The 24,059-nt window shown below is 38.5% G+C and overlaps 1 protein-coding gene across 1 annotated transcript in view; it reads left to right on the top strand.

Moving 5' to 3' along the window:
- Nucleotides 1-24,059, top strand: part of LOC117435443 (gamma-aminobutyric acid type B receptor subunit 2-like) — a 295,459-nt gene that overhangs the window by 47,425 nt on the left and 223,975 nt on the right. The window lies entirely within an intron of this gene.

Below are 24,059 nucleotides of genomic sequence, written 5' to 3'. Positions count from 1 at the left end.
GCAGAAGGATCAGTGACTAATCTATTCGGAAGTTTCTGTCATGCACAGCATGTTCCACACTAACATCTTTACTATCAAATATTCCTGCTACCAAATACTGTAGTATGGCTGTATTTCTATATGTTTGCTTGTGGGAATTTACATAATATCACCACTTCATGTGGAAGGAGAATTAGATGAAAACCCAGGATACTCCAGCATCAGTGCTAAGCAACCATGATCAATAATATTGCAAACCAGAATGGAGTTGGGTGAGAAATAAACACATGTTCTAGAGCTGACTGATGATGAGCTAGACCATTTTGGGGATTACCATGGAACAGCAAAATCAACTGGATGCCAAAACAAAATTGCAATCAGATTGTTTCAGCTAAGTGACTTTTGAATATTAATTCCAATTAAACCTGATAATTTATTTTTAAGATGATAAGCATTCATGAAACACCTGCATGGTGCATTACTGATTTAGCATTGTTTTTTACTTAATATTTCACAATTTGTTGTTCAATCAATTATGTTCTATACATTAAGCACAGTACAAGGCACCAATATAGTCATGAGGGTTTTGTATAACATAGGTGTCATACAAATCTGCAATTCTTCTTCTTCTTCTTCTTCTTCTTCTTCTTCTTCTTCTTCTTCTTCTTCTTCTTCTTCTTCTTCACCTTCTTCTTCTTCTTCTTCTCCTTCTCCTTCTTCTTCTTCTTCTTCTTTATCATCATCTCCTTCTCCTTCTTCTACTTGTGTATCTTCTCCTTGCATATCTTTTCCTTAATCTTCTCCTTCTTCTTCATCTTCTCCTTCTTTATCTTCTTCTCCTTCTTTGCCTTTGTCATCTTCTTTCTTCTTTTTCTTCTCCTTGTGTATCATATTCTCCTTCTTCTTCTCCTTCTCCTTCTTCTTCTTCTTTATCATCATCTCCTTCTCCTTTTTCTACTTGTGTATCTTCTCCTTGCATATCTTTTCCTTAATCTTCTCCTTCTTCTTCATCTTCTCCTTCTTTATCTTCTTCTCCTTCTTTGCCTTTGTCATCTTCTTTCTTCTTTTTCTTCTCCTTGTGTATCATATTCTTCTTCTTCTTCTTCTTCTTCTTCTTCTCCTTCTTCTTCTTCTTCTTCTTCTTCTTCTTCTTCTTCTTCTTCTTCTTCTTCTTGGTGGTAGTAGTTGTCGTATGCTGTATGCCTCATCTTTAATTGTGGTTGCACAGTTGAATAGACCTTCATAAGTTATGCTTTAGTGATTAGACTACTGCAGTAGCTTCCAGTTCATCAAGGTCCTGAGGCTTGAATGGCACTATAGTGTTTATAATTAAAAAACGACAAACCTTGCGGGAAATGTTGAGCACCGACTTGTTTCAATATTCCTCAGCTGAGGTTAATGTGATGTTAGAAAAATAGGTTCAAAAAAATGTTGCTATAAACTGATTCCATACTTACATTTCTCTAGTTATATCTATAGTCATCCAATTCTAGTATAGACACCATAATCAAGATACAGACAGTCCAAAAAAATGAAAAAGGTGCCCGCGCTCAAGTAGTTTGGCATGATGATAGGTAATAGCATTGCCTTTTGTTCTTCAAGGTACTGTTTTCACAGTATCAGCTGGCTTGTTGTCTCTTCCTGAAAACAAAGGGAAAATGATGGATTTCATCTGACATTCCATGGTGTAAAGAAATGAAATGATTTAATGGCCCATCATTCTAAGTCTGCAGCGCTTCTAGATATATATATTTTTTTATAACTTGAGTGATCAAAGCTATCAACTGCCACAACCATAGGCTCCTACAAATAGAAATATCAGAGCAAATAGTTTTCTTTGGTGACACTAAAAGCAGAATTGTGTTCTCCTTTAATTTAAAGGGAATATGTTATTTATTTATTTATTTTACATATTTGCTGTACACAACATCTGCTTAACTTGGATGTTTTGTCATTGTATTCTATTATATGTGTAGGTATATAGAATATAAACTTCAGAAATAGAAATGAGCAGTTAGGCTGTACCATGCAAAAACCCAGACAAGCTGACAGACAGGCATATACTGTAGATATATACGTATTTATAAGTATTTTCGAATGCTGAGGCTCTTGAAAGCATATACTATGCCAGTATAAAGGTACAGTATGTGGTTACAAATATTTTCCAGTCTATATCAATCTAAATACTATTCAGACTGGCCTGTCATTGAAGGCTCCTTCACAGCCTCATGTTGACTGTAACTGTGACTCAAACGTAAGTTCTTTCAGCTTCTGGAACCCCCTGAACTCTTCTTTTGTACTGTGAACAGTTTTGGTGGTCTGGCTGCCCCTCCTGGCTGCATTAATCCTGTGACTTCTATTAGTGGTGTAGACTTTCAGATCTAATCTTGCTGTAAGCTGTTCCAGTCATGTCTAGCTCATGAATACAGGTAGAAAGGAGAAGGATAATTCTGTAGGGGTCATGGAACAGTCAGTAGATTGCCTGTGATGAATGGAGCAGTGCTATGACAGAAATGGTTCTCCAAAATGACTGGGAACACAATTGTCTGATTGCTGTTGACTTTATTGCTGGTGAGAGTTCACAGGCTAGCAGAGTGAAAGTGTTTTTATCTGAGTTTGAGCTTCTAAGACGAAAGATGGAAGCATGAATACCGCTCAGAGACCTTTTTTTGATTATGAGACTCTCTGTAGCTTGTGCTATGTCCAGACCTAGACCATACTTGGAGAAGCAGTTCTTAAGATATACCTCAATATATAGGTGCGATGTACAGACAGACCATATTCTAGGTACCTATGCCCATCTCCACTAAATCCCAAGAGTGGGAAATGCATCCCCAGCAGAAGCTAAGTTATGTTCACATTGTCAAACTGTGGATCAGTGGATAGAGTTGGTAGCCTTGAGTAAATATATAAATAAGATATATATATATATATATTTATATATATATATATATATATATAATTTGTTTATTTAGCAGACACCTTTATCCAAGGCGACTTACAGAGACTAGGGCGTATGAACTATGCATCAGCTGCAGAGTCACTTACAATTACGTCTCACCCGAAAGACGGAACACAAGGAGGTTAAGTGACTTGCTCAGGGTCACACAATGAGTCAGTGGCTGAGGTGGGATTTGAACCGGGGACCTCCTGGTTAGGAGCCCTTTTCTTTAACCACTGGACCACACAGCCTCCTATATATATATATATATATATATATACACACACGGGGACTTAATCTCCAACTGCATAGGCTTAGGTGGCAAATGACGTGCTGTAATAGACCCATAGCAACTTTTAGCTAATCTGCCTCAGAATAAGATTCTGTCAAAAAGACTGCCTGATGAATAGCTTTCATTAGTCAAGTCATTACTGGCCTTTTTACATTCCTAACATCATTTCTGGGGAGAAGGTCAGCAGAGTGCAACAGCAGCAGTGACAGCACGCAGCTCTGAAGCAGTGGTGACAAGCACAGTGGGTGAGGGATACGGGGACAAGCAGGCAAGCATGCAGACTGGCTAGTGCTTTGAATAAGCCAATTAGAGAAAATACCTTCACTTAACACCAGAAAAAAACTTAAATTTACCTTAAGTGCTGCATGTGCAGCCAGTGCAAACTGAGTCATAGATTAGGATAGATTAGGCCAATATTGTGTTAGAGTTTCTGTTTGCATACTGTAAATATTATGATAAAAAGTTCCTCAGATGGCATCAAACTGGCACTGTATACTGTATACTGTAGGGATCGTCTGGAAAGCCGTTATACCCTTTTTAAGCCAAGGCAGTCCTCTTATCTTTGTTATTCATGAGACATTTTGATTTCCCCTGCTGCTTTTTTTCACACATCTATTTTAGTTTTTCCACAGGACTCAGAATGAAATGCTCCTCCCTGCACAGACCTGTCATCAGTGTGCAGTGTATTGCACAGACTGAAGCTCCTTCTCAAATAGGGTGACCATGTAAAAACAGCAAGCTGATTATGGTGACTTTCAGATTTATTCCATTCAAGGTCCTACCCAATGCAGACATGTTCAGCCATTACAAAATGGAATAACAGGTGTCCAATTATTAGGGAAAAGAAAGAGGGGATGAAACAGGACTTTGGAACAGAAGACAGTGACACTCAAAGTAAGAATGCTTCAGACTGAGCATTATGTCAAGTATTCTTGGTAAAATATAACCTTTCCACTTCTTTGTGATCTTGAAGAGTACTAAATCATGCAATCTCAAGCTAATTATGGTGCTGCTGTCCTTACATTAATTGCAATCATCTATATTCAACAAATCATTTAATTATCTGTAGAATAGTATACCCCACCCAAATACTGCATTTGGGAAGGTCACCTTTAACATCTAACCCCACCAATGCCAGCAGTTCTCTTTTGGAAAACACACGCATTGACAGTTTCTTGTATTGATTGTAATTGACAACTTCCTTTAAACTGGAACAAATAACCACATCTTGCTTCATTTTCCAGCATAGATTGGTGGCTGCTGACTGATAAAAACACAGTATTTTGAGGACATTTTATATCCCTCACCTAAATCCTGAAAAAATTGATTCTTTCTTCCACCATGTATAGTACTTTCAACTTAATTCTCACATTTTTAGTGTGGCATTGTGGCAATGTGGCCACGCCCTTGTGCGTAGTTTGTTTATATGTTACGTGTTGTGTGTAAATGTTGGTGTATAGTCATTGGTACACGGGATATAAACGGGTCTGTGTTTCACGTGTATTTAAAAATGTAGATTTGTATTTAGGCACGAGGATGGCACAAATCACTTCACGTGCTGGTTAAAATGTAATGTGTGGTCACGGGAGTACACTATATTAATTCATGTGCAGTTGTACCGAGACTCCAATTGATTGATTAGCATCGAGTCTCAGTACAGTTGCATAAAAGCAGCACGTTTTCACTCGCTCAGGGTTGGGTGTTCAGGGCGAAAGAACGGGAGAGAGAGAGAAGGTAAAAAGAATAATAATAATAATAATAATAAGTGTTTCTCACCGTGTTTGTTCGTCCCTGTTTGTTAGTGTCTGTCCATTTTGTTTGTCTCTTTATTTTGGCGTGAAGTGCCGTGTCCTGTTTTGTGTTGCAACCTTTTTATTTTCAGTTCTGTCTGTTAATTATTAAATGCTGAGCGCGGTCACGATTCTTTATTGTTAGGAATTTCAAACTGCTCCTGTTTGTACACGGTGTAACCAATCAACATGAATCTTGGCAGGTATCGTCCCGTGTAGATTACAGTTCAGATGCAAAAAAATTGCACTCCTGCATCAAACAAGATGGCGGCCTGGTGCATTTTTTGGAAAAACCTTTCAAAATCTTCTTCTTGGGAACCGGTGAACCGATTGATCTGAAACTTTGCATATGTCATCAGCAACCAAACTTCAAGTTTGCGAAGCAGAAGTTGCTGCGATAAATTTTACTATCAAAATGGCTGCCACAAATTGTACCGAAACACACTCTAACAGCAAACTGTGTTTATTTGAAAACCATTTGACCAACAAACTCCAAACTTGGAAGGCAACATCCCAGTGACAATGGAATACAAATACAGTGCAGTCCTTTTATAAGAATCACATCCGTGCCAGGTGTTTTGATTGATATCACTTATGTTTACTCAAGGCTGCAGTATACTATTTGAATACAGTATACTTGAGAAGCGATTGTCTTGTGAGGGTGCCTAGTTTAACTGCCGTGCTGTGTTACGTGTAATGGACTTTGAATTAAAATAACATTACAGTACAGTATTTTACTGTCAGGACTACCGCTGCATTTAAACATCTATGGCTTACTTTTTTTCTGTTGCAATGCAAATCTCATCGTTTTTCATTAAACAGAGATGCAAAGGGTTGCAATCCCCTCTTCTCCTCCTCCTCCTCCTCCTCCTCCTCCTCCTCCTCACCGCGCTGCGCCACGCTGTCTACATGCATATCACACAATAACACTGCTGTACTCAGTATGTATTCAATGAACGTGTATTCACTTTATTGAAACACATTTTCGCTAACAGAGAACACAAAAAACATACCTGCACAATGCAGTGGCGCAGTCACGTTTGATTACAAACAATGCAGTGTTTCCTGCATTAATGCACTATCCTTGCTGCGTACGTGCCTAATCATGCGAGATGTGATCAAATTCAAATTCAAAAACAGCTTTTATTGGCTGTACACATCATTGTACTTGATTAAGTACCGTATTACATGCAGTCAGTTTCTCCCGAAATGATTCTTATAAGCGGATTGCTTGATTCTTACAAGCAGCTTATTTTACATTGTTTGGTATGGGAATGATTTGGTCCCAGTGGTTCTGATCACTATATGCAGTTGATTCTTATATCAGTGATTCTTATAAACGGACAGCACTGTATGTCAAAATGGTGATGTTTTGTAAAACAATATGGACACCAGACGTTTACTTGACTAATTTCACATGCATCATCCCTGCCACTGTATCAATACAACTGACACTTAAAAAATGGTATTGACCTCAACCAAAATGGCCGTCTGACGCTTTTTTTATGCATTGTTTTTTTTACTGTATATCATGTGTTATGCATTTCTCTGTATTTAAAGTATTATGGATTTTCTTGTTGTTACTGCATCTTGTAAAGCGCTTTGTGATGGTGGTCCACTACGAAAGGCACTATATAAAATAAAGATTGATTGATTGATTGATTGATTGATTGATTAACTCCAAACCTGAAAACCATCATGCCTGTATCAGTACAATTTACTTTTTCAAAAATGGTGTTTTTGCGTGAACCAAGAAGGCCGCCTGACGCATGTTTCGGAAAAAACTTTCAAAATCATTTTCTGGGGAACTGGTGAAGTTACTGATTTCAAACTTGGCAAATATCAAGAACTAAACCCGCTTCTTCCAGTAATTGCTTAAGTGTTTGGTACTGGTACTTGGGGCTTGGGAGTCGTAAAACTGCCTGGCAGTTCTAGTTATGATTATTATTACTAAGCTTCAAAACATTGCACAAAATGAGTTGCACTCCTGTATTTGATTAGGGCTGTAGTATGTGAAGCTGAGCGATAGGGCTGTAGGGCTCAGTTTAGGATCTCAAAGACATGGACATTGTTGGTATGTTAAAACATATTGCTTCAGCAGTAACAATAAGGGTTCTCCTGTCTTGAGGCTGTGTTTTCCTGTCGGGAGGCTGTGTGGTCCAGTAGTTGAAGAAAAAGGCTTGTAATTAAATGTCCCTGGTTCAAATCCCAGCTCAGCATTTTCCTGACTGATTTCTTGATGGTTTAATGTGCAATAAATGGTATTTTCCTGATTTGCTGACTAATAACATTAGCTTCCCTTGTGCTTCCATTACCCCTACTGTACGTACAGGACCGCTGTATTGCCTTTTAAGATCCTTAGGAAATGAACAAAAACTGTATGTTTCATATATATCATCAAATGCCTGTGCTTGGGAAGTTGTCGCACATTCTCTTTTACTTTCAACTCAACACCTTTAGAAACAGCAAAGATGTCAGATAATACGTTACAATACTGTATGCTGAAAATCACATAAACACATAATGGGCTTCAAATCTGAGCCTGTGGAGATACTTGTATTATGACTGACTGTCAATGAACATTTTTTGTTTGTTATAGAGATTGGATCTGCAGTAGTCTATTATGTTGATCTGCCTGAAGACCGAATAGAGAACCGAATGCACTGCCATACTTCCCTAACTGGATTCTGGTTTTGTTTGTGCTGATGCACTGTACTGCCCTGCTGCTGTTTCTGCTGATGCTTCCAAAAAACAAGCTGAGTCGGATTGAAACAGCTGGAATGGTTTATCCTGTCTCTAATTGGATTGGATTGTCCATACACTCGCATTGTTTTTTTTTTTGTGGCTGCGGCACAAAACACAGTGCACTGTCCATTATGGACTTAACCAATTAAATACGCTACTCTGGGGAGACGCGAGCACAGCTACCCCCTTTACTGCACCCTTTTGCTTTGGTAGTGGCAGTTTAAAAAAAAAAAAAAAGCTAATGTGCGTGGGTGGACATTAATACAATTTGTAGGTGAGGTTCGATTTGCTGCTGTTAAACACATTCTATGCAGTGGAGAGAAAAAATAGACAGTAATTTATTACAAATACTTGCATAGACTTCAACTTAATTTAGCTGTAACTTGAATCCAGCAGCACAAATACCCACTGATGTCACCAGCTACCACATCAACCGGAAGGGAGATCATGTATTCAGGAATGATCCAGTCTTTGGCATCCCCACTGACTACAGCAAAGATATATTCTCTGTGGCTGGAGATCCTAGCAGATATATTCTCTGTAGCTGCAGATCCTAGCAGATATATGCTCTATAGCTGGAGATCCTCGCAGATATATGCTCTATAGCTGGAGATCCTAGGAGATATATTCTCTGTAGCTGGAGATCCTAGCAGATACAGTATATTCTCTATAGCTGGAGATCCCAGCAGCTATATTATCTATAGCTGGAGATCCTAGCAGATATATTCTCTATAGCTGGAGATACCCCCAGATATATTCTCTGTGGCTGGAAAGCCTAGCAGATATATTCTGTATAGCTGGAGATCCTAGCAGGTATATTCTCTGGCTGGAGATCCTAGCAGATATATTCTGTATAGCTGGAGATCCTAGCAGATATATTCTCTATGGCTGGAGATCCTAGCAGATATATTCTCTATGGCTGGAGATCCTAGCAGATATATTCTCTGTGGCTGGAGATCCTAGCAGATATATGCTCTATAGCTGGAGATCCTAGCAGATATACTCTCTGTAGCTGGAGATCCTACCAGATATACAGGTAGTGGACATAAAAATGGAAGCACTTAATAGGGCATTGGGCCACTATGGTATCCCGCTCTGTGGAGTTCTCGGCAGACCGTTTTTGATGAAACTGGCAGCTCGCGCCCTAGGTTGGAATTTGCAGTCAATTGATCTGTAGTTGCTCACCTGTTTTGCCTTGCACTTCGAATTAATGCACGGATATCACGATCCCGGAATATGTGCTTCCGCCCACTGTTGCCCTTTGCTGATGATGTCTTTCCCTTGGAGTTCCATGCCGACATCACCTTAGACACCGTTGCTCGTGAAACATCAGCAAGTTGAGCTGTCTTGTTCACTGAAACTCCTGCCAAACGCACCCCAACAATCACCCCTCTTTCAAAGTCACTGAAATCTCCTCTTGCAGCCATGCTAGCCATAATTATAGGCAACCAGGCCTGTCCAGCATTTTTACACATGACTCTAAGCATGCTGGGATGTTATTTGCTTAATTAACGCATGAGCCACACCTGTGTGGAAGCCCTTGCTTTCAATATATTTGGTGTCCATCATTTAACCAGGTGTTTCCATTTTTCTGTCCACTACCTATCTGTGGCTGGAGATCCTAGCATATATATATTCCCTGTAGCTGGAGATCCTAGGAGCTCTATTATCTATCGCTGGAGATACCCGCAGATATATTATCTATAGCTGGAGATCCTAGCAGATATATTCTCTATAGCTGGAGATCCTAGCAGATATATTCTCTATAGCAGTTGATCCTAGCAGATATATTCTGTATAGCTGGAGATCCTAGCAGATATATTCTGTATAGCTGGAGATCCTAGCAGATATATTCTCTATAGCAGTTGATCCTAGCAGATATATTCTCTATAGCTGGAGATCCTAGCAGATATATTCTCTATAGCAGTTGATCCTAGCAGATATATTCTCTATAGCTGGAGATCCTAGCAGATATATTCTCTATAGCTGGAGATCCTAGCAGATATATTCTCTATAGCTGGAGATCCCAGCAGCTCCTGAGATATTATTGCAGGATGCTTGTTTTAGACAGTTTCTTTTTTGTGAGAGCTCCTGATTCAGGTAACGTACATGTTTTAGCATGCTGAGTGAAAGTTAATATAAAGCATGACATAGATAAAATGTGACGATTAGGATTATAATGGAGATTGCCACATCAGAACCGCAAAATCGTTCTTTCATTGTGTGGTTTAATGGGAATTAATCTTTTCCATATGGGATTCTGATGAAGGCAGTAGGTGAAGGGGGTCTTTTAGGTGATTTTAATGTGTTCAGGTGTGATTGAACACTGAGAGAGTGAACCACTGCTGGAAGAGTTTTTTTTCTCCTCACAGGTAATGTAATTGCTATGACTACAGCACACATAGTAATGTCGAACTGAAGTTACACTCTGCTGTGGAATGGAATGTGCTGCAGTTCTACATTTGTTTATTTATTTTTTTTAGAAATAGAAAGGGGCCTAATTTCTTCCACAGTTATCACCCTGTAGTTTTCTTTCAAAAAAGAGAATCTGAATGAAAGAATTAAGCAAGGTGTGATCATTTATGTCCTGTGATAAATACTGTACTTATTATTTGTTTATTTTGCAGACGCCTTTATCCAAGGCAACTTACAGAGACTAGGGTGTGTGAACTATGCATCAGCTGCAGAGTCACTTACAAATACATTTCACCTGAAAGACGGAGCACAAGGAGGTTAAGTGACTTACTCAGGGTCACACAATGAGTCAGTGGTTGAGGTGGGATTTGAACCAGGGACCTCCTCGTTACAAGCCTGTTTCTTTAACCACTGGACCGCACAGCCTCCACTGGACCACACACGATCCTAACTTGTGAACTGACAATGAATCAACAATCAACCCTTGTTTTAGCAGAGCATTTCATACCTGCCAGGAAAGAGAGCATAACACACAAAAACTGTCATCACTGAACATCAATTCAATTAAAAAATAAAATAAAAAAAAGATTTCTTTTTAACATTATTATAATGTATTCTTTTTTTTTTTTTAATCTCACGATTGACTTTGGATTTCACTCAGATAACCTTTGTGAAAGTCTAATAAAAAGTGACACTCTGGGCTGTTTTGCCACTGATTAGATCAGCAGCAGCTCCTAACATCAGAGGTGAGGATTCTGGGAAAAATGAATATAAAATAAACAGCTTTTAAGAACTAGTGTTAGTCCCTGGGAATACGGAAATGTTCCTCCTTCAATTAGATTTACCAGCACTGAGCTCCCGGGGGATTTGTACACTGTTCAGATCTGTATCGACAGCTGCACTGGCAGAGGATTCACCGGGAAAACCCTGGCTGAGAAAGGGAAGTTCATACGTTGTATACTGCAGAAAGACACAACGCAGTTGATTATATATTTATCATTGCATTTCCTTTTATAGAATTCAATGTATTTGGTACTGCAGCACACAACCAAGCATTAGAAAGAAAGGAACTGATTTGGAGTGGTCAAAGTATTGATTCATTTTCTGTAGAGATTCAATGAGAATTCTGTAATCCCCTTTGTGTTCACAATTTAGATTTGATCCCTTTACCTGCAGATCACATATTAGGAGAATATAACTTTGAATAAATAGTGTAAACATGTGGGTTAATGCAGCGTACATAAGTCCTAGACAGCTCGTGGTTTCATAGGGTGGTCATGCATGTAGCACATGTGTGGGACTTCAAAGCCAGGTACTTTTATCACATACAGAATTCCACAACACAGCCTTTGGGATCAGGTGAAATGCATGATGGGTAGAAGCCCTTAACAAACCCTCAGAGACTGGCTGTTGCATGATCCTGGCTAGTCAATCTGCCTGGAAAGTTAACATAACCAGTGACAATCCCCAGTTGTTTACCAGCATCTGCAAGCCAATTCTCAAAGGGGATTTACTAATACATATATCAATATTGTATAACTTATGCATTTGTAATTACAGACCTGCCAGTGCAGAGGTTCAGCACAGTAGAACTCTGATGTACTGGTATTGATGATATACAATGCTTCACAAACAGGGCCTTTGTGTATTGCAAAATCAGTAATCTTCTTACAGCCTTATTGATTCTTGAATATCTATAAGTGAGAATCCTGTTTATACAATACATTTAACACATTGGCTGCTTATGAAAGGACAACAATATAAATGTATGTGTCACCTTTGTAATACATACATTCTGTAAATGACCAAAGTTCTGTACATCAAACTAGTCCAGGGTAGCAACACAATATGTTTTAAAATACAAGTATTATTTTTTATGTTTGTAATATGGATGTCCTTAAAGAGAGGATTTCAGTGCGAAATGGCATAGAAACTAAAACATGCATCCTAATCTGTGAGCGGACTAAGTGTACAATTGGGAATTACTGTATATCAAGCAAGCAATATTGAGACAGGCCATGTGCAATCTATAATATATCAAGTCTCTGCACTGTCTGGCTGGACACGGTTGGTGTTACAGGCTTCTTGAAATGCATGGCAATGTGGGCAGTGTGGGCGTCTCAGTAGATTGACAACGTTCTGCATGAGCTGCAGCTTGGTAGTGTTAGCCAGACCAGCTGTAGCGGCTCTGCGATTATTATACTTTTAGTCTGATGCTGACCCTTCTCTAATGTACTTGGATGTGATCTAAACAATCTGAAAGTGATTTGTAAGTGGGACCCTCTCAATGAAAACTTTCCTCCGACATCTGTTAGTTTAGAGATGAGGGTTTATTACAGGAAATGAGACAAAGCTACCGTGCAGATGTTGTTTGTGTCGGGTACCGTTCCCAGATGTTTATTTTGATTCAATATTTTTATTACAAAAGTATGGTTTCCTAGAATACTGCACATTATTATTGTCTCAACAGGTCATGCATGGCTGAGAAAAGAAGGAACCTTGTCTTGCCATCTCCGGATTCATATTCACAACTTAATGTAAAGAGGGTTAATCTAAATGAAATATGTATGGCCCTGGCCTTTTCTAAGATTCTGTTGGTAGTGGTCATCTGCATCCTCAATATAATACAGAAGGCATTCACTGAGGACTTGAACCCATCTCTAGGTTCAATGACCAATACACTGTTTGCTGTACCAATAGAGCTGGGCGCCATTTGATGACCAGATAGACATTATACAGCTCATTATGAGAGTTCAATACATCACAGTAATGTGTAATTTGCATCGATTCCTTGTGCTGGTAATACTTCATATTACATCTCCACTGGCTTATTTCCTCAAGGGTGATGAGGTGAACTCCCTCATTTGAAATCTATATTTGCTCTTAGTGATTTGTTTTTGTATTTATTTATTTTTTGCTAATCTGTTTCTCATTAAATCCACCTAGTACCTAATTTTTCCAATCCTTGTGTGATTGTGCATGTTGATGTATTAGATTATGTTTTTTTTTTATTATTGCTGATTTAAGGGTTGTAATTTGTAATTGACCGAGGACACCTGCAGCTGTCGCTAGCACATAGAATAGGGGTCAGCAAGTGGCAGTCCGCGGGTCAGTGACGGCCCATTTCAGGTTTGGTGGCGGCCCCTCTGAGTTTCTTTATCAATGTATTACATTTTAAAAAAAACATGAATTAGATCCACAATTTAATAACCACATGTAATGTTAAATGGGAATAGATTAAACCTGCATTTGTGTGTTATGGCTGCTTTTGGCGGGAATCCATGTACCTTCAAAATACTATTTGTGCACTTATTTTTCGTTGGAGTTTTTTTTTCTTTGAGAGAGGCAGAAGTAATAGGCAGCTAGTAAATGTAAATGAAACCCATTTAAATAGTTATTTATCTTTGCTGTTGCACAGATTAGTGTTAAGCACTGTTTGAATTCTGTGTGGTTTTACATTGTGAATTCTGTGTGGTTTAATATTGTTGACTGAAAAGATGATAGCAGCGGTACAGCGATAATGTCTTTGTTCAAAGATTTCCATTTTTTAAAAATAAATCCAGTATAATTGTACTCCATGCTTTGCCCAGTGTGTTTCTGTAAGTTCGTTGGTATTGTGTAGGTATTACAACCTGATGATTGAGTTAAAAATGGTTCAGTTTTGTTGGTGGAGACCCACAAGCCATTCTGTGGGCCTCCACAGCGACCCCTGGTTACGATGAGGTTGCCGACCCCTGACATAGAACACACTGGAAATAAGGAAATCCTGATGGTTTATCTTTTCCAAATTGAAGGTTTTAAAATAAATGTAATTGTAATCACACATGAATCCAGGATTCCTCCCAAAGAGAGCCCAACCATTTCATAGTGTTTTAATCTTCTTTTTAGTTCCTAATAGGGCATTAGATTGATGGAGGAAAGAGCTGGACAACAGAAGCTATTTAACAAAAATCTAAAATGGTGAGCTGAGTTACACATTCAGTTCTTATTATCGATATTATTGCAGTAACAATGATGTCCAGTAAAGATTGTTCAGGTTTTTTTTTTTTTTTTTAATAAATTTAAATCTTCGTAAATGCCCAGTTGTCAAATTAGTATGAAGAGCATGTAGCTAAAACAGTTACTTTTCCTATTTAATTACGGTCAGTTTCAGTAGTTTTTGTTTAGAATGCATTGGGCTTGATTTTCAAATCTCTTTACTCCAAATTATCATAAGCAAGATGCTTTTTTTATACTAAGTGTGTTACCAAATAAGAAAAAAATTAATAAAATCAAACATTTCATTTAGGGGGAAGTTGTCTTAAGCTGTTTCTAATAGTTTCAGAATTGCAATTGGTGTTTGTTTCCTTTCAGAAAAAAAATAAATAAAAGTAATCCTAATGGAATAAATAGTTTTGAGAATCTCACCCATTGTGATGCAGACATGATAGCAAAGATACCAGGACCTTAATGAAGGAAGGGGAGTCATTTAGTGTCTCATGTTGTTCGTGCATTTTAGGGTTAGGGTTAGTGTTAGTGTCTCATGTTGTTAGTGCATTTTAGGTCTCACATTTGATCTGCTTTAGTGCTCTAGTGTAATCCAACCTTTGACCTATGATCAAAACTAGTCAGAATGTATTATATAGAAGAGGGATTCATCACATTAATATAGCTTCAATGGTTTCAATTTGCCTCAAGCCTATTCTAGCATAATCTCATAGACATTGTGCAGTTTCTTGTTCATAATGATTATTATGATGTTTGTAGACCCTGTTGAAAATAACCGAGTTATTTTTGCCCTGTGAAAATGGGAAAGTCATCTCCATTAAAAGGCCACTGTGTGGTTCGCTGTCCTGAGTCTCACTTCAGATGGATTTGACTTGGCAGGTGTAACAGCCCAAGGCAGCCACTGTAAACACAGTAAGTAATGACTGTGAATGCTGTCACTGGAGTCATTTCAGTACTCTCGCTTTCTTTTATTTCCCAAGAACACTCCCACGCGTCTTTCTCAGTAGGGTTGCGTGCCTTTAAAGCATTTTAAAAGCATGCCCAGCTACACAGTTTGCCTTACATTTTACAAATTCCAAAAATCATATAGTATACAGTATACTGTAGAACATAATGTTTAAGACCAGTTTTGATTGCAGTACTGCAAATGTTATATAGTGTTGTTAAATCTTCTAGTACAGTTCTGCTCGTCCAAAATACTATACAATTATATAATATTATAGATGTCTGGTAGCAAATACATTTAAAATCCTCCCTAGGCTATGGCATGATTCACTCGCTATTCATTCACATGGGGCTATGAAGCTGAAATACATAAAGAATTCACTAGAAATATGTGAAGAAAAATTCATTCCATTGCCTCTTGGCTTTGTTCTGCTTGCTCCATATGCACAGTACACATTTTTGGGCTGAAATGTTATTACCGTTTGATAAATTATACTTCATCTCGTCATAACCAGAAGCGTGGTCATTTTTTGTATTACTTTTGTATTGTTTTTTATTTTCTTTTTTCATTCTTTATTTCTATATACTGTACCTGTATTCATGCAATATTATTTGATTGCTATTTGTTAAATAATACATAACACCTGGGAACACAATGGCTTGTAAGCTATGACTACTTGGGAATCCCAAGTTTAGTTTCAGTGTGGCCTCACGTAAATTACAATGACCTTTGCTAAGCAAATTGGTACAGTAACTGAGCTGAGCTATTCCAAGCATGCACGGCTCCCGAGAGCACTGTTTGGCAGGTATTGATTTTGAGGATTCCCCGTCATTTTACAGCAGAGTAGGCATGCAGTGGTACGTGTGTAATTCTGTACTATATTTTCCCAGTCTTTTTTCCCCCCATGCAAGGAAAAGCCAATGTCTCCATCAATACAGGCTTTCTGACGTTCTGCCTCCAGGGAGAGACTAAAGGCAGAAGTTTTTTATTTTTCTCACCACAGGTGCCACTGTGTCTTTTACAGGCCCTCCAAGGTGCCACAAAACAAGATCTGGAGATATGGCTTGTTTTGTTTTCCTTTGCATTTTGCATTTGGATTCAGAGTACTGTGCTGTACACACCTCATTTTATCCACAGAGCTACCCAGGCTTTCACACCCTACACTCATCCATCGGCGCTTCTCAGATCTGTCCTGTAGGGAGGAAGTGAGTAGTTCTGTCACAGGCCTCTCCAAACACACAGTGCTAATTTAGGACCCGCTGCATTTCCCTGTTTTATGGCGCAATGCAATCGGATTTCAGTGACAGGTAAACACACCTTAACACGGCACTGCGTTAGCAAAGGCATAAACTTGTGTTGCGATTTAATTAATGCATATGAGGTTTTTTTTTGATTGACTTACACAAAGAAAGACTGAACATGGCAGCTGTGAATTTAGTTTTCTGATATGGACACATCTCATTATGAACTGGGTCGCGACCACTGAAAATGCATACAATTCATTGACTAACTGCAATATGTCTGGTCACCTGCTTACACTTCAATATGTCCCATTTAAAGCACAAAATCCACAACAGACTGTCTGTGTCAAACAATGTGGCTGACAAGAGGCAGCTTGGTCTCCTCAATACATCAGGAGTAGAGCTGCTGGGGTAACAGTGTGGAGTAGTGGTTAGGGCTCTGGACTCTTGCCTGGAGGGTTGTGGGTTCAATCCCCGGTGGGGACACTGCTGCTGTACCCTTGAGTAAGGTACTTTACCTAGATTGCTCCAATAAAAACCCAACTGTATAAAAAATGGGTAATTCTATGAAAAAAATAATGTGATATCTTGTAACAATTGTAAGTCGCCCTGGATAAGGGCGTCAGCTAAAAATAAAAAATAAATAAATAAATAAATAAAATAAACTGTGCTGGTGTTTAGGTCGAGATTGAAGCTCTATTGAAGGACCTAGCGAGTATCTGGGCCCAAGGCTGTCCATGGCAGGAGGATCTTACCAGATAACTGACTGTCGCCAAATAGATCACTGCTTGATCAAGACTGACAGGCGTTAGCTGACTGAGAGCTTATTATATCACAGCCTGGCTCTGTCTGTAAACAAACAAAAAGAATCCCTTTGAAACGCAATGCTATCCCTTGGAGAGGATATGAAACGCAATGCTATCCCTTGGAGAGGACATGGAATCATTGGGTGAGATTAAATGTACCACTACCAATATTGTCTCTAAATCAGTACTGTAAAGGTACATTTATAGATGGGTCTGTAATTATTATTTTTAAACAAATCATAAAAATGACAAAACCTGACAAATTCCCCACACAATGTTTTCTTTTTATAAATATATGGGAAAGGACACACTGGCTTGTTGTTTTGTTTTCTAACCCCTGAGTGCCAAGGTGTCATACACTATACTATAAAACAAACCAAAACAGTTAGAGTGATGATGTGTCGGCCCCCCCCCCCCCCCCCCCCCCCCAACACACACACACACACACACACACAGACGCACACACACACTGTTATGAAGAATAGTGGCCTGCAGTTTGATCCTGCATGGTGTGACCATCCTAGCTTCATTCATTTAATAAATCTCAAGCTGTGTTGATACTGTGTGATTTATTTAATGAAACTGAAATCTCTGGACACTACATGCAGCTATGTCAGTACTTAGATTCTAGGTTGCCTCTCATTCAAACTGTATTGGGGGAGAATGTAAGGAAATTGGATTGTAGTGCATCCCCTTACTGAAGGCTATGATAAGTAAGGGCTGTATATCACTTAGAAAAGTTCACCATAGTGAAAGCATAGCAAAGTGCAATAAAGCATAGTGAAAGCATAGCAAAGTGCAATAAAGCATAGTGAAAGCATAGCAAAGTGCAATAAAGCATAGTGAAAGCATGCAAGTAAGCATTCCCAGATAACGATAAACGCATGGGAAAACCATGGGAAAACTGCAAAATTACCATGCCTATTTATCGTGGTAATCTCTTATAAGAGATCAGGTTGGGGGGGTTCTCGACTCCTCGTAGGTTTCAGCCATTAAATATTTTCACGGTTTTGTCTAAATCGAATGTGAAAGATTGCACGTCTTGAATAAAATCCTTTTATAAAGCTTTTGAGGAAATTGTAAGTTGTGAGTTCCTTCTGTACGCAGACAGAGCCATTTGTTCATGCATTGATTTTGTTTTAGCTGTATTACTAGCTCTCCTGTAGTTAACAGTAGGGGCAGGTACTGACTATCTGGCTAACAGACCCTCCAACAATGAGGATGCTTGGTATTTTAGCTTGAGTGCTTTGGAAAATGGAGAATTCATGTATCTATTAGGCTTTAAACATATGGCTCGGAAACATATGTTGTAAGGGACAGTTGTCATACCATATGAAACTGCTGGCTAACATTAATATGCTGCGTAAGGCTCTCAATGTCTAATGCACCGCAGTAGAAATAATAAATATAAGCCTTTGAGTTTGGGAATTATGGAGCGATTAGTTAAATGTTAAAAACTGTCTGGCTGTCTGAGACCAGTTCAGCAGTTAAAATATTAGCTGCAAACTGTTTACATACAAACAAATTGCACTGTATGAGTGTTAGAAAAGCATTTATGTGTTCTTTCTACACAAAATCAAGCACTAAGCCATGGCATGGAATGTATTGCTGTGAATAATGAGGCACGAGGCCAACTGAACAAATCCACTTTGTCTTTACAGATCTTACAAATATTGTGGTCAATTAGAACAGGAACTGTATTTTTAAAATAGTAGGCTAGTAGTATACAGCTTACCTAAAGAAGTCTGACAAAATACTTTTCTTTTACAAGATACTATTCCGAGTGCAGGTATACCATATCTTTCTTGTCTGTTTCGTGAGTTAACTGCAGGAGTTTGGTTACATGACACCAGCCAGGCCTGATGGTTGCCGGTGTGGTGAATTTGAAGGCCCAATGATTCAAGAGAAGGCTGTGCTGCCTTGACTGTTGTGATCAGTATGAGACAGTTGAAAAGGACAGCTGAAGGAATTGATTAAAACACTAATTAAATGTGATTTCTTGTATTTGTTTGCCTGTATATAAACAAATCCGTTTTTAAATTGCAGTGCTCTTAGCGAGATAATTTTAATGGCAAACAGAGCCCAGTTCTCAAATTAAAAAAAAAAAAAAATGAGATCACATAAAGTATGCAATGTGAAGCTGGTGTCTACTGTTTAGGCACTCATTTCCATTTCACACAGCAACCTGGAGGCTAAGTGATTTTTTAATAAATCGACACCCGGGAAACCATGCATTGTTTTGAGATTTTTTTTCTATGTTAGATTTCCTATTGAAATTTATTGAAAGACAATCCTGGTTTTGTAATAATACTTTGTAAATAACCCTTGCTTATTGCTATTGACTGTAAGATTACTGCTGACAAGATTAATTGCCCTTAGATACTATGCCTCGTAACTGCTAAATATAGCTGTCATTGACAGTCTCCTCTTTTCCTTCATTTATCTTTTCATAGTATCGGACAGGTTTCCATGGTGATGTGGCTAAAGCCTGGAAGGAACATTGTAATATGCCCTCAGAAGTAAGATTCACAGGAAAACTATACAAAACAGCAATAGAGAAGATATGGAAATAAAAGTCCTTATTCAAATCAGAATGATTATGATGGATTTTGGTGATTGGGCATTGGAAGAGCCTACATTTTCCTGACTTAAGTGTTTCATTTTGACAGTCTGCTTACATAACACTACATGACAAGATAATGTCAGAAAACATTTCAGAATGTTAAGATCAGCCACATAATTGCATCTACCAGTTTTCAAAAATAGAATTTTCATGTAAAGCTATGTAAAACTATGTCTTTGCTTAATGTACATCTCCTTACCAACCAAAGTATGTAGGTATGTCTTTTTAACTTCTTGTATACTTGTACTTTTATATTCGTAAAACTAAAAATACATAAAGTACAATTTTGCTTGGCTTGCTGTTGATTTTCATTTATGTTTACTGCATGTTACTGGCATGTGTGTATTCTAGTCATATAATACCTCATTCTTCCAAGCATGATGTGACAGAACCGTTTTGGCACTGTTAGATTAATATTGATTATGTGATGGTAACACTGTACTAGTACTAAGTGAGACTAAGGGAGTGATAAGGACACACGTAAAGTGATTTGCGGGTTCAAAACCCCCATAATGCTGCAGTAAATCGTGTTTAGCAGCCATGAGGTCTGATTTTACCGGCCGCTGAAAAACACAGCGTATGTAAAGAATGGTATTCACCTGGAATTCTGCACCCGGTATCATATTTGTACTTTGCCATCATTAATTCATTAAAATGATATTGAAATGTATTCAGATGAAGAAAAGAGCATAGAATTGGGTGGGATCTGCATATTAAGCGGGCGCAAACATTATAATGTGATGTAAGGATTATGCCTTGCACTTAGGCAATTGCTGACCCTCCAAAAACTTTACACCTCTTCTTGCAAACCATTTGCAAACCATTGTAGAACTAAGAGCTGTATAAAAGCACACACCAGCAGAGACCTGTCATTGGCTTCATGATGGCTGCTGTGGTACACTTCCTGATGCGGTGACACTTGGCTCTTGTTGAGGAGAGAGGAACACGTTTGGAGGAGAAGGGCAAGACGAAGAAGACCCTGCATATTCAATCCCAGGTTCATTTTGTTTGAGATGCCGGAGGATACGTTGGTAAAATGTTTTCGTCTCACTCCGCAGGTCATCCTTGACCTCATAGCTGAATTGAGGAATGAGTTAGACCCCAGCGTCAATCTAGGGACCGCTATCCCTGCACATGTGAAAGTGCTGTGTTCTCTGCACTACGTAGCCTCTGGTTCCTTTCAGACCACAGTTGGAATGTCTGGAGGGATAGCCCAATCCACCTTTGCTAGGAACATTTTTAGATGTCATGCTAAAAAGGGCAGACCAATACATATAATTTCCTAAGGATACTAGCATAACTGATGTTGGCTGAGGCTTTTTCAAACAACTCAGTTTTATGCTGAGTGCCCTCAGCCATAAGGACTCTCAGCTCCTTCTCAGAAAACTTTTCTTTTCTTTTCAGTGTGCCAAGAGGACTTTGCTGCCCTTCCTCTGACATTTTTTTTGGTTTGTATTTTCGTGCTCCACAACTGCTGCTGCTGCTCTCTGTGCTCCTAACTCTGCAAGTGTGGCCGCTAAATAGACCGTTGCGCTCATTGAGACCCTCATTATCATAATTGCGTATCATTATTTGTGCATGTTGAGTAATTTGCATTGCTCTTAAGCTTACATAGGGCGCAGTCCAAAATAATTGCCTGGCTGTAATGAAATTTGAATTTTGCATCTGCAATTATTTGCACTGCGCCTATACTTACATCACCCCCTAAATGTACTAAAAAGGCCTCACTTGAAAACGTGCCTCCTTATTCTTAAATTGTTTGTAATGTTCCAGGCTTCGCTCTTGTTTCGTATGGCTATTATTGATAATGACCTAAATATCCCTGCCAGTTGTTGTAGAGGAACAGGTTTCACCTAAAGAAACATAGTTTAGGGAGAGTGAATTAAAGGCAACTAACAATTCCTATAATAGTCATCAAGGCATTACAGTATCTGTAAGATGCTTGAATAACTTGAGTCTTATTGCTACAAATCTGTACAGCATGTCTTTGATCATGCTAGAGGCAGCTGTTTTGATTTCTAGAAGATTTCATGTAATTTTTAAAGGAGCTGCCTGGAACTGGATTTGGTTTGAGCTGAAGAGCTAATGGTCAATCATTCATGTATTACTGGAACTGCAGCAGGTGGACAGTGCCAGAACTATCTGAAAAGCTATACTGTATGGTTGCTCTTTATACGCCCGAGGGTTGTTTTTATAAAGTGTCTTTTGTGTTGAGTAGATGTTTTACTTGCCTACTTTCTAAACATAGTACTGTATTCCTATTTAACTTTAAAGAAGGAAGTCTTATGTTACCATACACATTTATAGCAAGCCTGTTTCTGTCCTCTTTTTAAGTAGTTATTTCCAGAAGGTAAATGTCCTCAATCCTTATTAAGTGAAGAGAATTGTAGATTATTGGTAACTAGATGAAAAGAAGAAAGTGGCAAGAGACAACACCTGCTGCCAAAGCAGAAAAGAAATACACACCATTCAATTAACATCAAAATCTACATTTTACAGCCTTGGATCACGACACCCTAATGAACACCCCATCCGATTTTCCTCTCTTGTCCACTAGTGCACTGGTCAGTGCAGTGCGCCTTGCATTGAATAACAACTTCTGAATTCATAACCGAGAGGACCTCAATATCCAACACCGAATTTGAAATGGCTAAAAGATGCAAATGTTTATCACTGTAATATGACTGACAAAGAATTAGATCTTTCCAGGTCAATGTTATTGCTCCAATGGTGTCTTTGCTGAGTCCCAAAATGAACTGCCTGGCAGCCATTGTAATTACTACCAGTGACCTCAAGTGCACAGCCATGCCAACTTTAATACATCGGAAGACATGAGCTTTACAACACATCCCTGTCATGTAAAGCGACTGGTTTTCCAGAATGTACATAAGTAGCTTATACTTTGGATTTGATTCCTTTGCAGGCTTGCAAAGCTTGTCTGTATTCATTAAAATAGTACTTTTTACATTTCTGTAAATTCCATCCAAATGATTTATTAAAAATTCCATCCATAACATAATGAGGCATACTGATATTTTTAATAGGGATTAAAAACATTTTAATGACATGTCATGATAATGGAATAGCCATTAAACCATTAACCATTATTACACCTCTTGTTTTAAGTAAAAAATAATTACTCGGTTTCAATGCATTCACGGGTAAAAATCTGCAAAGTAAAGATCTTTTCATAATAGACTTTAAGACCAATTAACTTTTGAGGCGGCTTATCCAAGCATAATCAGAAGTGAAAGCTAAGTAACGTAAATGGAAGACCATTCAAAATGATGAGTAATACTGCAGACTTGGCTGTTGTGTGAGTGAGCTGATAGAAGTGTTTACTGGCCGAGCCTATCATTACAACCTTGCAAATCAAGCTGAAACGAGTCACCAGCTCATATTGCAATCATTAGACCCACTTCACATGTTTCTGTAGTTACAGGAGCCAGGAGTGTTGCCATGGGAATGTGAATTTCTGCCTTCTAACGTAATACAGAGATAGCCCATTTGCTTGCTGTTTACAGCACACGGCTATGTTATACATTTTTTATTTACGAAATAGAAAGTAATATCCCCACTCTGTCTTCCTCACTCACCCACTCTCTCCAATACAAGGTACTTGTTCATTATTGTCATTACAAAAAGAACACTGAAATCGACATAGTTTTGAATGTTGTAATATCCCAAAGATATACAGCAGTACCATTTTAGTCCTGATTATTGGTCAGATTTATTACACAGTTTTCCCTTCCCTTAAAATATAAATTCAAGAGGTTGTGGCACGAGAACTCAGAGTAAAAGCAACAATGATGCTGTAATGGAGGAAGTCATAGCTTTTCAAGGATCCAGACCATTAGTGCCAGCAGGCAAGACATACTACTTTGCCACATCAACTCGATTATCTTCCTTTAGCATGTTGATCTCTTGTTCATGGGCTTGACATACTGTACCGATAAAACTCACACATAATACATATTAAGTAAAATCTTTGCTCTTTTCATGGGTCTTCATGTGTGAACAACCATGGTAACAAAAATAGAAGGAACGTCGATGACTATCATGGAACTTGTACTGTTTCATTGACTGTTGGGCTAATCAAGTTTAATGGTGGTTTGTCTGTGATCATAAGAGCATGTCATGCCACAGCATAGCTGACCTCTTTGTGACCAGTTCAATACAAAGATCACCTTGCCATTAATACCACTCATAGTCAGTAGCTTACAATTCAGAGACACATTCACCTCTGTTACAACCTACTCTCTATTATGACTGGTCCCTTAGGTTGTGATAATAA

This window comes from Acipenser ruthenus, chromosome 3 (genome assembly GCF_902713425.1).
Source record: "Acipenser ruthenus chromosome 3, fAciRut3.2 maternal haplotype, whole genome shotgun sequence".
NCBI lineage: Eukaryota > Metazoa > Chordata > Actinopteri > Acipenseriformes > Acipenseridae > Acipenser > Acipenser ruthenus.
This window is presented reverse-complemented; position numbering and strand designations above follow the sequence as displayed.